The sequence below is a fragment of the Hemicordylus capensis genome, chromosome 5 (genome assembly GCF_027244095.1).
Source record: "Hemicordylus capensis ecotype Gifberg chromosome 5, rHemCap1.1.pri, whole genome shotgun sequence".
NCBI lineage: Eukaryota > Metazoa > Chordata > Lepidosauria > Squamata > Cordylidae > Hemicordylus > Hemicordylus capensis.
The window spans coordinates 73,088,911-73,102,218 of NC_069661.1; the positions used below are offsets into that span (position 1 = coordinate 73,088,911).

The 13,308-nt window shown below is 42.5% G+C and overlaps 1 protein-coding gene across 1 annotated transcript in view; it reads left to right on the forward strand.

Moving 5' to 3' along the window:
• The window catches only part of CPE (carboxypeptidase E), a 116,458-nt gene that overhangs the window by 1,176 nt on the left and 101,974 nt on the right, over positions 1-13,308 (forward strand). The window lies entirely within an intron of this gene.

Below are 13,308 nucleotides of genomic sequence, written 5' to 3' on the forward strand. Positions count from 1 at the left end.
CTCTCTCAGCCTAGCCTACTTCACAGGGTTGTTGTGAAAGAGAAACTCAAGTATGTAGTACACCGCTCTGGGCTCCTTGGAGGAAGAGCGGGATATAAATGTATAAATAATAATAATAATAATAAAATAATATACATATATGTGCTTTGCCTAGGGAGCAAGAGGTTGCCAGTTCGAATCCCCGCTGGTATGTTTCCCAGACTAGGAGAAACACCTATATCGGGCAGCAGCAGCGATATAGGAAGGTGCTTAAAGGCATCATCTCACACTGCGCGGGAGGAGGCAATGGTAAACCCCTCTTGTATTCTACCAAAGAAAACCACATGGGTCTGTAGTCGCCAGGAGTCGACACCGACTCCACAGCACAACAACAATTTATAGACTTGGCAACACAGAATGTGCTGTGATAATAATAATGATTGAGTACCTAGAGATGAAAGAGCCTTCTCTCACAATCTTTCCCATCCTTGACAACAACGATTTTGAGTTAGCCCAGGCTTACTTCTAGATATGCTGCTTACTTCTAGATATACTTCTAGATATACTTCTAGATATGTGAGAAAGCTGATGCCATGTGCTGAATTCAGCATGGACTCAGCATTGGTTCCCAAGGTGTTCTTGGACTACAGTCCTCAGCCACAATGGCCAAAAGCTGGCCATTCTATTCTAGAGCATAGGGAACTGCTGATGGTGTTAGGGCCATAGATGCACAAAAGCTAGAAAGCGGCAACAGAGACTTCTAGCATGTGTCTGAAGATGGGGCAGGAGTATTGATATAAAGAAACTCTGGCTGCACTGCTAGATCACATATAGGATAGTGAGCACTAGGTGTACCAGTATTGGAGACCCAGATCTTTTCAGAAGTAGTTATGGAAGTAGCAATGAACAGACTAATTAGGAAATTGGGGTGTGATTATACACAACACTTTATTTGATAAGGCTTTGCATTTTGACACAAAACTGGCATAATGTTAGTATGTGTGCTTCTTTTTGAGATAAATCTCAGTGTTGGTGCTGCAGATATTTTGCAGTAAATTTAGCAAAGAGTATGCACAGCGAGGACGTTATTTGCCTAGGGAGCAAGAGATTGTTGGTTCGGATCCCTGCTGGTATGTTTCTCAGACTGTGGGAAAACATCTATATTACTTTGGGACTATGGGAAACACCTATATTGGGGCAGCAGCGGTATAGGAAGATGCTGAAAGGCATCATCTCATACTGCACAGGAGATGGCAATGGTAAACTCCTTCTGTATTCTACCAAAGAAAACCACAGGGCTCTCTGGTCTCCAGTAGTCGACACCGACTGAACGGCACAACTTTACTTTATACAGTACTTGGTATACACCCACTGAGCAGGATCCACACTGAGTTCGTAATGAGTTAGTCCTATTGACATTAACGGGACACAAATTAGTCGTGACAAACTTGTCTCATTAATGTCAGTGGTGCTTAGTCATAACTGAGTTAGTATGAATCTTGGTCATAGTAATTTTTATGCAAATATTGAAAAGGAATATGGGTTTTTAAGGCCTAGATTGTAAATCTGCTGAGAATTTATCCTGTGCTTGATTCCCTTGAGTTAAGTAGAAGCACAGCTCTGCTGTGAATTTGCTTCCTCTGAACTTGGTTGCTTGCTAGAAGATTGTGCTTGTCAACTATTTCAGTTATTTGTGCTTAAAATCAGTGGGACTTCAAAGCTCCTAACTGTGTGCTGGATTTCTGTCCTGGCTTCAAGCCTGCTGAACACTTGGAAATGGAGAGTCTTTACAATGACTCCAATAGGTTAGCTTTTCTGTTCCTCTGTTGCAGACATCCTCTTGAGATCATGGCCCATATGTTGAAGGTGCTTTGCTTCCAGTGCTAGATTTAGGCACAGGCTAAGTAGGCTGGAGCTTACGACCTCACATAATGAGGGGCCTCTGGATTCCCCCCCCCAAAGAAATCAAATTTCAAGTTTTAAATAATTAGTTGAAAAATAGAGAAAGGAAAACAGTTATTCTGTTAAGACAAAAATATACCTATATGGCTGCATAATGAGTTATATTGAGTTTATAAATCTGATCAGAAATAACAAGAGGTTATACAGGTGACCCTTATTTTCTGCGGGTTCTCACTTTGCGAATTCACCTATTCATGGTGAAGCACTCTCCCCACTGCTTGGCTGGCATGCCGGGAGGCTTAAAGAGGGGCACACATGACCAGGTGCCTTCCTCACCAGCTCTCTAAGCTTTCTGGGGCTTAGAGTGGCAGAGTGGAAGGCTCTTGGCCACATGTGCCACTTCTTAAAGACCACTTACATGGGGAGACTTTAAGAAACAGCGCAAGTGGCCGAGTGCTTTTCTCGCTGCCTCTCTAAGCCTTTAGAGAGGTGGTGAGGAAGGCTCTTGGCCACTCGCACTGCCTCTTTAAGCTTCCTCGTGTGCCAGCTGGGGAGCGGGGAGAGTGCTGGTTTTCCTCTAGTGCACAGGGAGACTTAAAGAGGCAGCATGAGTGGCTGGGACACTCTTTAAGTGTCCCAGCCACTCGCCCACCTGAGTGTCGAACCTAACCTTGTTTTCTGGGTTAAGTTAAGCACTCAGATACCATACAATCACTTTTTGCAGGAGTTTCCTGGAATAGAACCCCTGCAAAAAATGAGGGACCCCTGAATTGAAATTACATTAGTTCAGGACCTGGTTTTTGATCCTGGATCAGAAATTTGATCCAGAAGCAGTTTGATTCTGGAATCGTATGACCCTGAGAACAATTTTGATCTTTGCCAAGTATATATGTACCATATATGGACCATGCCAGACCTCGCAGAGGCCATTTGTGCATGCACGGTGGTGGGGAAAATGGCTGCCGTGCCAACTTACGGAAGCCCGAACAGGCCGAAAAAGAGGGGTATATGAGCTACGGCAGTGATAAACGAGGCTGGTGAGGGGAGGGAGAACCTCTGCAGGACACACACGTACCCGCGGCCTAGAGGAAGCCCCCCAAAGGGGCTAAAGGTTAAAAAAACCTTTAAAACCCCCACAAAACTTCTCAACCCCCCAAAACGAACCAGGGGGGCGTTTCTAATGGGTACCGGACCGAACTGGTGTGGTCAGGTTCGATTGCAGGCCAGACTCGAGCTGAACTGGGCCAGCCGGTTTCGTGCACATCCCTAATTCTCATATATACACACACAGAAGGTAGGAAGGAACTAACTAACCTGGAGTGTCTGTAGTGCACTGATCAGCATGCTGGAGTGATGAGTTAACGCATCCAGTCAGCTGTTGCTGCTGTATATAATATAAATGTCTTCTGTTTGGCTGCATACTTCAGGAAGCTTAGATTTCATAGGGAAACTCTTCTTGTATACATAGATTAGGAAGATAATATATGTACTGCATGTAGTAATTAATCTCTAAATCTTAGTAATTCAAGCAAGATCCCTTGCTCTTCTGTTTAATTTATTGTGTGACCATGAAATGCTGCTTGTAACATATGGTGCCCTTTGCAGATTTTGGAGAAGGTGTAGGGGGACAGCCTGTCCACCAGAACAATCAAAGTTTGTGTATGTTTCAGTTTGGTAATATTGGCATGCAAGCATATTTTATGTATTGTACATTAGCTTGAGCTTTGTGAGAAGCATTTGTGAAAATAATTTTTGGGGTGTGTCTATGTAGCCAGTTGCCAGTATTCTGTCACACTCTGGTGTGACCAAGAAAAAGAATCCTGGATGAGTCAAATGAAGGGGAAGGGCTACGCCACTAGGAGCAGGCTTGATTGTCAGTAGCAGGGGCCACCAGAGAGCACCTTTAGCCTCTGTAAAAATGGTGTTTCTGAGTTCCCCCCTCTACCTTTTTTTGCATTAATGAATGGTTTATGCCATGTATGGCAAAATGAATGGTGGCTGTTCACTGCTGGGGTAGAGGAGTAAGACCTGCACTCCAACTTTGATAAAGCAGAATGTCCCAGTATATCTTGATTCTACTTGGTTATAGGAACACACTCTGGGTCCTCTCTTCTCCAGTTCAGGAGTCCAATGCATCCACACGTGGAACACCTACTTTATTGAAAGGTAGAGTGATGCCAAGGAAGAGCCAGAGAAAATGCATGGTGCTTTAAGAGGAAATTGTTTCATAGCACACGACATTGTGGGTATTCAGAACATAATTTAGTCCAGGCATCCCAGACAAGGCTGTCAAAATTCTGAGAGCCCTCCAGATTGCAGCAGTATATGGCAAAAACAATCTCAGACCCACGGCAGCCTTTCCAGCTGTGCAAAGTCACTTCCCCAAAACTGTGCCATTTCAGTGCATGCCCTTCATGATCTTTTAGACCCTGTGCTATTGAATAGGTTATTTTCCCACTTTCACCTGAAGCATTTGCTTTGAATCGCTGTTATCAAAGTCCCTGATATGAAATACAATACTGTGGTAAAATCCAATTTAAAAAAATCTAAGCCATCAGTGATGATGTTTTGAAAAAAGTACCAAAAGCAACAACAGGGTACATGCAGTTTCCTACAGAGAAGTATTAATGAGACTGACCCACAGATGTTTGGTCGGCACCCTCAGTGTTCAGGCTTGTGTGGGGAATTAGCTGTTAAAGGGGTCAGCTTCACCAGTTTTAATTTGTGCAAATGTTTGGACTCAAGAAATGACTGGATTTGAGACAAGGATATCGTTTCAAAATTAAAGGAAGAATTTATTAAAATTAAGGGGGAAACAGGAAAAGAATTGGTGTGATTAGAGCAATTAAAATGTACTAAGCAATGGACAGCCAGGAAAACAAACGAATGAATCATAGAACAAATCAATCCAGAATTTTCACTCGAGGCACAAATGACGAGGCTCAAGCTATCATACTTCAGACACATGATGCGAAAACCCAGCTCCCTTGAGAAGTCCATAATCTGGGAAGAGTTGAAGGAAAGAGAAGAAGAGGACGAACAGCAGCAAGGTGGATGGACTCGATTACGACAGCAATGAATGCACCACTGAGGGACCTTAAAGCCCAAGTTGAAGACAGATCATCCTGGAGAGAATCTATCTATGTGGTCGCTAAGAGTCGACACCGACTTGACGGCACTTAAGCAAGCAAGCAATTTAACCACAATGAGGTGTTTCTAACCTAAATGAGTAATAAAGTATGTTTCTAAACAAACAACTACAATGAGGCATTTTAGCTTAAAGTCTAATTGTGTAAGTTTCCCAGGCGGGCAAGAGAAAGATGATAAGAGAGGGGGAAGGGGGAAGTTTGAAAATAAGTTACAGACTGGGGTTCTGAGAGCTGGACAGTCGCTATACTGCACCTGTCTCTAGGCAGCGGGGCCTCAAGCAGCTGGAGATTAATATTGTTTGGGGACAGCAAGGTGGAGAGCTAGTTTTTGTTTTGTTTTGCAAGGATTAGTATATGGCCACGAGATTAGCTCCTCCGTGGGTCCAGCTTCCTACGCTTGCTAGGCAGGGGCGTATCTAGGGTAGGGCAGGCAGGGTACGTGCCCCGGGCGCCACGTGAAGGGGGCGCCATTTTTAAAATTAAAAAATGGCCGCCAAGAACAAAATGGCCACTGTACATGCTCAAATAGCCTCTGTGATGCCCTAGGCCATGCCTCGGAGAGGCCTTTTGAGCATGCATGGTGGCCATTTTGTTTTCAACAGCCATTTTTTAAAAATTTATTTTTAAAAATGGCCACCACACATGCTCAAATGGTCCCTGTGAGGTCCTAGAGGCCAGCAGGGCATTAGGGACCCTTTGCAGACCCCCCCAATGGCCTTTAGGAAGCCCCCCGAAGGGGCTATGGGTAATTTTTTTAAAAAAATTAATATAATATAAGTTACTGTACACATATTCAGATTGGCACTATGTACAGAGAATCAGGGCTTGTGAATACTGAGCTGAAGCTTATGATCTAGGATTGTATTCATTTGCTCTTACTTTGCTTCTTGTGATAAGTGAGTTAAATGTGATGTCTTAATAATATGGCTATTAATGGTGCGTTTGTCTTTGAATCAGTGTGAAATCCTTAGTATTAAGGCCCACTGGGAGTTTCTTGCTCTCTTTCTCTCATTTTAACTGTCTTTCTGAAAGACTAGAATATATTCCAAGCAGTGACACAGTTTACTCTGCATATCCTTTAATTATTTTCAGAGTATCTGGGAAAAGTCAAATTCTCCATTTATTTTAAAAACTTATGTAATAGTGATGCTACAATGCATAGTAGAGAATTAGACAGGCACTTCTGTTTAGTTTTCCAAGTACACCTCCACATAGTATTTGGGTATTTCATGAGCCCCAGCATACTGAAATTTGTATTTTACGAGCATTTTTTGGTCTGGCTACATCCACTGCTAAATAGTTTTTGAAAGATTAAAAGATTAACGAGCTTGAATTGTATTTTTCAGCTGATATTATGGTAAGGTTATCTGAAAGATGGGTGTCAGATGTTCGGACAGGGGGAGCAATTTCAGTGCTTGCCCTAGGCGTTATTTTCCCTAGATACGCCTCTGTTGCTAGGTAAGCTGGGTGAATTGGTACAAGGACCAATCCAGGTAGTGATTTCAAGCTCTTTTGAGGCTGCAAGCAAGCATATGGAATGCTCTGTGGGGCCCAAGTATAGCATGGTTGGTTTGTTTGCAACCAAAGATGGTTGGGTTGTTTGCAACCAAAGATGGGGGCGACTAGCCTACTACCAACTAAGTGACTTGTCCCCATATGTACCATAAACTGAGAGCTCACATTGCGGTGCAGCTCCTGAGCATATACAAAGTGCAATCTCCAAGACTGGAGATGCAGCTGCCAACAGGGGGCTCCTAGGAGCCCGGTAGAACAAATGCGGCTAGTAATAGTAGCAAGATTCATACAGAAAATTGGGCATGTGTGAGGCAGCTCTGTGGCATCTTTCATTACACTTCTACCTAATGAACCTATTATATACCTGCTTTCCTGTCAGGCAATGGAGACTACAGCATGTTATGCAGCTATATACAATGGTCAAGTGAGCTGCAGCATCAGAAGCATATTTAACTGCAGTCAAGAAAGCCCATGATCATACTTCATGATAAGATGCTATACTAATTTATTTTCTGCCTCATCTCAGAAAAGATAGAGTAAAATAAGTTATACGTAACAACTCTTCATATTTTGCAGTATTTACATTGTTCACAAAAGGTCTAGTGTGCAATGCTAGCATTTAATATACGATCAAAGCCTTTTGGCAAAGTCAGGTCTGGCACTGTCCCATCTTCAACATTTAGCAGATCTATAAGCGGCTGGAAAAGAGAGAGCCGCTCTGAGTTTTTTAAAGTGCATAACTCGTTTTCAAGATTTGCCAAGATACTTTAAAAATACTTGCACAATAAATCAGATTTGTTCCAAAAGAGCTCTTCTTGTCTGTAATGTATGCATTAAAACAATGGGCTATTAAAATAAAAACAACATTTTAAAATCTTCTTGCAGTTTTATTCAAGACAACCTTTCAGCGCTTAAGAAGACATGGTATTCCAACAACAAAGTTATAGAACAATGCACCAAGAGGGGTGGGAAATGCCAGCCTTGAAGTAACATTAGACTAATATTTTGGCATTCAGATAGGCACATTGGTAAAAATATTTGGTATCAGGGTACTATTGTGAAAATCAGACCAGCTGCATGTATAATTTAATATACAGCCCTTCCCAGGTTTTTCCCCATTTGTTTTTTAAATATAAGAGCTACCTACATCTTGCTGTCATTGTGCAGGTGTAACTCCTCGGTTGGCCACTGTCTGGGGCCCGAAGGAGAGGGAATGGGCCTTGGAGGATGCATGCTCATAGGTACATGTTCTCTAGTCTATACTGTATTTTTGCCTCCCCCACTTTAAGTTGTGAAGGGAACTGTTCACTTGCTGCTCAAAGGGTGGAGTAATTGTCCTTGGGAGGGGTGCACTTACTCTGAGGTACATTCTTTCCCCAGATATAACCCTTGCAAGCTGCTGCAGATCTCTTGAAGGACTTTGGGCATCAAAGAGAGAAGGGAAAGAGAAAATGTGTTTCCCTTCAGTTCCTGAAGCTGTTGGAGTGGCTGGAAAGCCATCACTGTCTGCAGCCCCAATGCTTGATGCAGGAACAATCTGAAGCAGAGGGGCTGCTTTAGAGGTCTTTCTGGTCTCAGCTGCATTAACTCCAGGGGTAGCTCCCTCTCACCATAGCAGGCAGCCTCCCTGTTTTGAATGGGGTGTTTCCTGACTGGAGTCTAGGGGCAGCTGAAGTTGGGACTTAACTCCAGAGTTGAGCCCTGGGAAATCCACCGAAGGCCCTGTACTCCAACTGGCTTGAATAAGGCTTGAATAAAAGGGCTGTAGTTTCCCCTAGGATGTTGCAACCCCAAGATGGAGCCCAGAAGCATGGGGGCATGTCAGAAAGGAGGGCAAAAAAGAAAAGGAAAAGTCATTTCATGACGTTACTCCTCTTCCTTTTGTAAAAAGATTTGCAGCATATTATTATAGTTCAGTCAGTGCTATCCCATGTACTAAAGATGGTAACCATGACCAGTTATTGTTTTAGAAACTGGAGTTAGTGAATGTATGTGTATATATAATAAACATAGCAACATTGGAGCAGCACCATTCCTGATACAGCTGCTGTGGCTGAGAGTTTTTGTGGTACAGGACTTAAACGAATAGTGACATTTATGTGTATCACCTTTTTTTCCTCCACGTACATATATACTTTCAAAATATATAATAAAATGAATTATTCCTCTCTCTTACTTTGCTTCAGTACGAGTTAAAATTGTATTTGTCAAAGATCTAGGTATTACAAAGGTAGATTCCAGCTTATTTAACATATACAGTACAGTATTTGAGCATGTATCCATTTCAAATGAATTGATCTTGCTTAATGTTCTGCTATGCAAAGATGATGGAACAGTTGGGGCCACTTTTTCTAAGTGTTCAGTCTGCACTTGGGCCTAAACTCTTGTTGTTGGAGATTTACAATTTCAGTGAATACAGGCACACCTGCAGCAAAGGATGTGCTCCAGATTCTGCGGGCTGCAACCCATTTACTTTGTATTCATCTTGCCTCTCTGTGGTGCCTTATCATATGATGACATACTCCTTTTTTGGCCTATTCAGACCAGTATGTGACCTACCCTTCATTACACTGTTGACCTTGCTTACCCAGTGGTCCTCCCCACCCTGCATCCCCATGCTTAATTTGGGCACAAACTTTTCACACTCCTACCAAACACATAGAATAGTTCCCAAGATAGTTCTTTTGCTCCTTGCTTAAAAATTAAAATGGCATGCATCTGCCCCTTAGTAGTTCATCGGCTAGTTATGAAGGGCAGTAGCGGAGACTTAATTCCAAATTCCAGACAGGTCTTCTTCCCTGCATTACTCAGTTGAATTCTGCATGCAGATGACTTCTTCTTCAAGGCTTCAGTTTCCTGTCTCACCCAAGTTAGTCACTGGATAATGGAGAACTGGGGGAAACTGTTGTTGCTTGCCCTACCTTCTCTTTGAGGAACTTCTGGATGGAATACAGCTAGCAAGTGGCACAAAGCACAAGATTTGGGTGGAGCATTATAGGCATATCTGATGGAAAATTTCCCAGTGATCAAAATTCCATCCTATAAGGGAGATACCAGAGCCATGATGCCTGAAGTAATGATATGTGCACACAATGGAACTTTAACATCGTAAAGAACATCTTTTTAAATGAAGGAACACCTGGCAGCTTTGCATTGGTACTAAAGAAGAAAGTTTGTTTGAAACATCTTAAATGTCTCAATTTTCTGCTTGCTAGGCAAAGAAGCGCCTTTCAAAGTGGTGACAGGTGAACCCCATTATCTGTGGGCGTTCTGTTAACACAACTGCAGATAATGGGGCATTGAAGTCAATGGTATGGGGGGGTTAGATTCCTGGAGGCTTGAAAATTGGCCCCCAAAGGCAAAAAAAAAAAAAAAAAAAAGTGGGGAAAGACAAATAAAGTGCTCTGCCATGCTCTGCGGGTGTCCAGCTGTCCAGGAATTCCCCACTCTCTTGTGAAAAATCATGGGAAAAATGCTCTCTCTTTTTGAACAAATGAGCTCCTGTTGACAAAATGGCAACCAGAAAGGACCTCTGAAGTAATTTCCGGCCATCCAGGGACTGCAGATATGTGGGTTTCAACCCTTTTGTATCCACAGATAATGAGGTGGGGTGTCAATTAGACACCTCTGGATACGTGGAACCATGAATATTGGCACCGTGTATGAATATTGGCACCGTACATGAACCATGAATATTGGCACCGTACAGGCCCACCTGTACTCTTATATTTAGCAGGGGAGAGCAAGTGGCCCTATATAACCCCAGCATAGCTTTCCTTCAGTGGCTGTGACTGGTACCGATCTTGTGTTTCTTTTTAGAATGTGAACCTTTGGAGGACAGGGATTATTTATTATTTTTCTTTTTCTGTGTGAATTGCTTAGAGAACTTTTTCACTGAAAAGTGGTATAAATAGTAGTAGTAAGTAAGTAAATGTCTAAAATAAATAGCTTCCTGTGATAACATCTAACATGACTGAGTGTACTTTCTAAGGACCAACTAAGACATTGCAAGGGATGTGGGGCTTGAAGATTTATACAGGACTATTTAGTGTCTAATGTAGGAGATGTGGATCACCCTGTGGACATTGTAGCTGAAGTGGCCAACCAGAAGCCTTCCCTCCTTGACTCTTTTAACATCCAAATAATATGTTATTCAACTCTCCTGACTTAGTGCAGCAAGATTTGTCTTCCTGTTTGAGGCCATAAAAATGCTGAGTACATTTTAATAGGGGTTTTCCTCATCCTTCTTTTTAAAGGGAGTGGGTGCACTTCCTACATCTGGCAATAAATGCCAATTTAATTAGGAAAAAGTTTTAGTATGCTTTGGAAGTGCACTGGCTCTTATTTTAAAGAAGCTTTCTCAAAACAGAGAAAGCAGCCTCTAGATACTAACTCAAAGAAAAAAGAGGCAAACTGCCAAAGGCATTGTTCTAAAATGTTTTTTGAAGTATTTGCGGGTTCATCCAAAAGTCTTGTGGTGTTGCTTTTTGGGGCAACACCACAAGACTTTTTTTTGGTGGGGGGGCAGGTTTTTTGTGTGTGTGCAGTTTTTAAAGGATTTTTTGGGTAAGATTGCTGGAAAACAGAGATACTGGGTTCTATGGCTATTCCAAAGCTAAGATGCATGCTCAGATATTTGTGTAAAATTTCCATTTTTAAAAAGAGAGACTTTATAACTTATTAATTGAAGCTTTTCTGGGCCATTATGCCTTTAATTTCAATCTTTTTGCTTACAGATTCTGCCCATTGTATTGCTTCTTTTTAAGCATGGCAGTGGGATTGTTGAGGAATAGTCTGTTAATTGATTATGGAATAGCCTCTCATAATTGCTCCTGCACGCTACGGAAATAACCTCCGTGCTGCTTGGGGTTGCTGGCAGGGCGAGTGGTGGTGAGCGGAGGCACTAACCGCCATGCCAGCCAGGTAAGAAACTTACTTACTTGCTTGCCACCCCAACCCGGCTGCCCTTTATCCCTGAAAGGGTCCCCTACTCCCTATATCCCCCCAACTGGTTTGGCCTGGTTTGATGGTTGGACTGGACCTAGTTCGGGTGGAAACAGAGCCAGGTTCAGATGTTCACTGAAGCAGCCAAACCAGTTCTGTTCACACCCCTAACACACAGTCAAGCCCTTGCCCCCCCCCTTCTGTAAAAGTGTAAAGACAAAGGTGGTCAATTAATGGAGGATTTGAGGAGATGGAGTAGACCTGAGCAAGGAGGAGTCTGGATATAAATGTAAGAGATAGGGGAGGGGAATAGAAAGTGAAAACAAAAGTGAAAAAAACATATTCATGCAATCCTGAGGAAACACTTTTGGAGTGTGTCCTGCATTGTAGAAGGAAGACACATATCATGGCAGCAGGCTGTAAAAGAGACCCCATTTTGGAATATTTTAATGAAGTTTCTGTGTGTAAAACAGGCAGGTGTGCATATTACAGTGCAACGAAGAAATGTAAGGCTTGGTTGCCCAAATGAAACAGCATTATGAGACCTGTGTACCTATTAGAGTGTGTACCTACCTTCTAAAATTGAAGCCTACATCTATCTCCAAAAATGTATTAAGGATACATTAGACAACAAGAATGTGCTTTTACTAGTAAATGATTTTCCCGAGTAGTGATTTAAATAATTAAAATTGTGAAGTGATTTAAACCCTGCTTTGAAGATGCTTATTAGTAGCTGTACTATGCTATCTGTTATTTATTCCACCTAGATATACTTCAAATACTTTCAGGGACATTAGGAAACATATGGGACCTGATTCTGTGAAAAGTTGCAGCACATTATTCATTCATATTGCTGCTTGTTCTTAGTGGAAGCAACTGATGTCATGAAGATAGTGCCTCTGCTTGTTGCATGCACTCATTCTAGAATCAGACAATTCAGAACACATAGGAATTGTATGTTCCTGAAGGAATGTGTGCTGTTAAGAGGATTTTGGGAGGCAAAAAAACTTTGTAAACAGAATGAGGGTGTATTTTTTTAAAAAATGGCTATAACAGCCATTCTCCATCAGAATTGTATGAATGTTGGTCAAATTATACCCCTCTCAAGGTAGATGCTACATGCCAAATTTCCTGCATGTATAGGAGAAATTGTCTTGGTTCTTTGATAAATAGGTTTTTCAAGCTTTCTAATGAGAGAATGCTGAAAACCCCACTGAACCTTAACTATACAGACACTCCCATGCCTAGATCATGAGCCTGTTCTCATGAGCAGCCAAGCCCAGGCTTAGGCAGCCAAGCTTGGTCTTAGCCCCTGGGTGCCTACCACACACCCCACTTTTGTGGCCCTAGGTGCTGCACAATAGGGAATAATGGGCTGATTCAGGTCCCATTAAACCCTATGAGAAAAATAATAAAAAATATTTCAAATATTCATAAAAAATCATACGAGTGTCCGATTGCTTTGTGGTTTGGGTAGTAGGTACCCATGGGTTCCAGCTACCACCCCACCCACTTTAGGAGGTTCGAATCAAACCACCCCCAGTTGGGTTCGAATTCGAACCTGCAGCTCAAACCTGGTGGCTGGTTTGTTCGAATTCAAACCATCAAACCACCCTGGTTTGAATTCGAACCAGTTTGAGTTTGAAGCGGTTCGCACATCCCTGTCGTGTGGTTCGGAGCGCTCTGCACTCCCACCAAGCATAGGATGATTGTCTGGCAAGGTTTGCAAAGCCTCCCCCACTCCCTGCCCAGTAGGTCGTGTGAATGGCCCCATTATAAAAATGTAATTGTTTCCCATTCTAACCCTTATCTGGAGTGC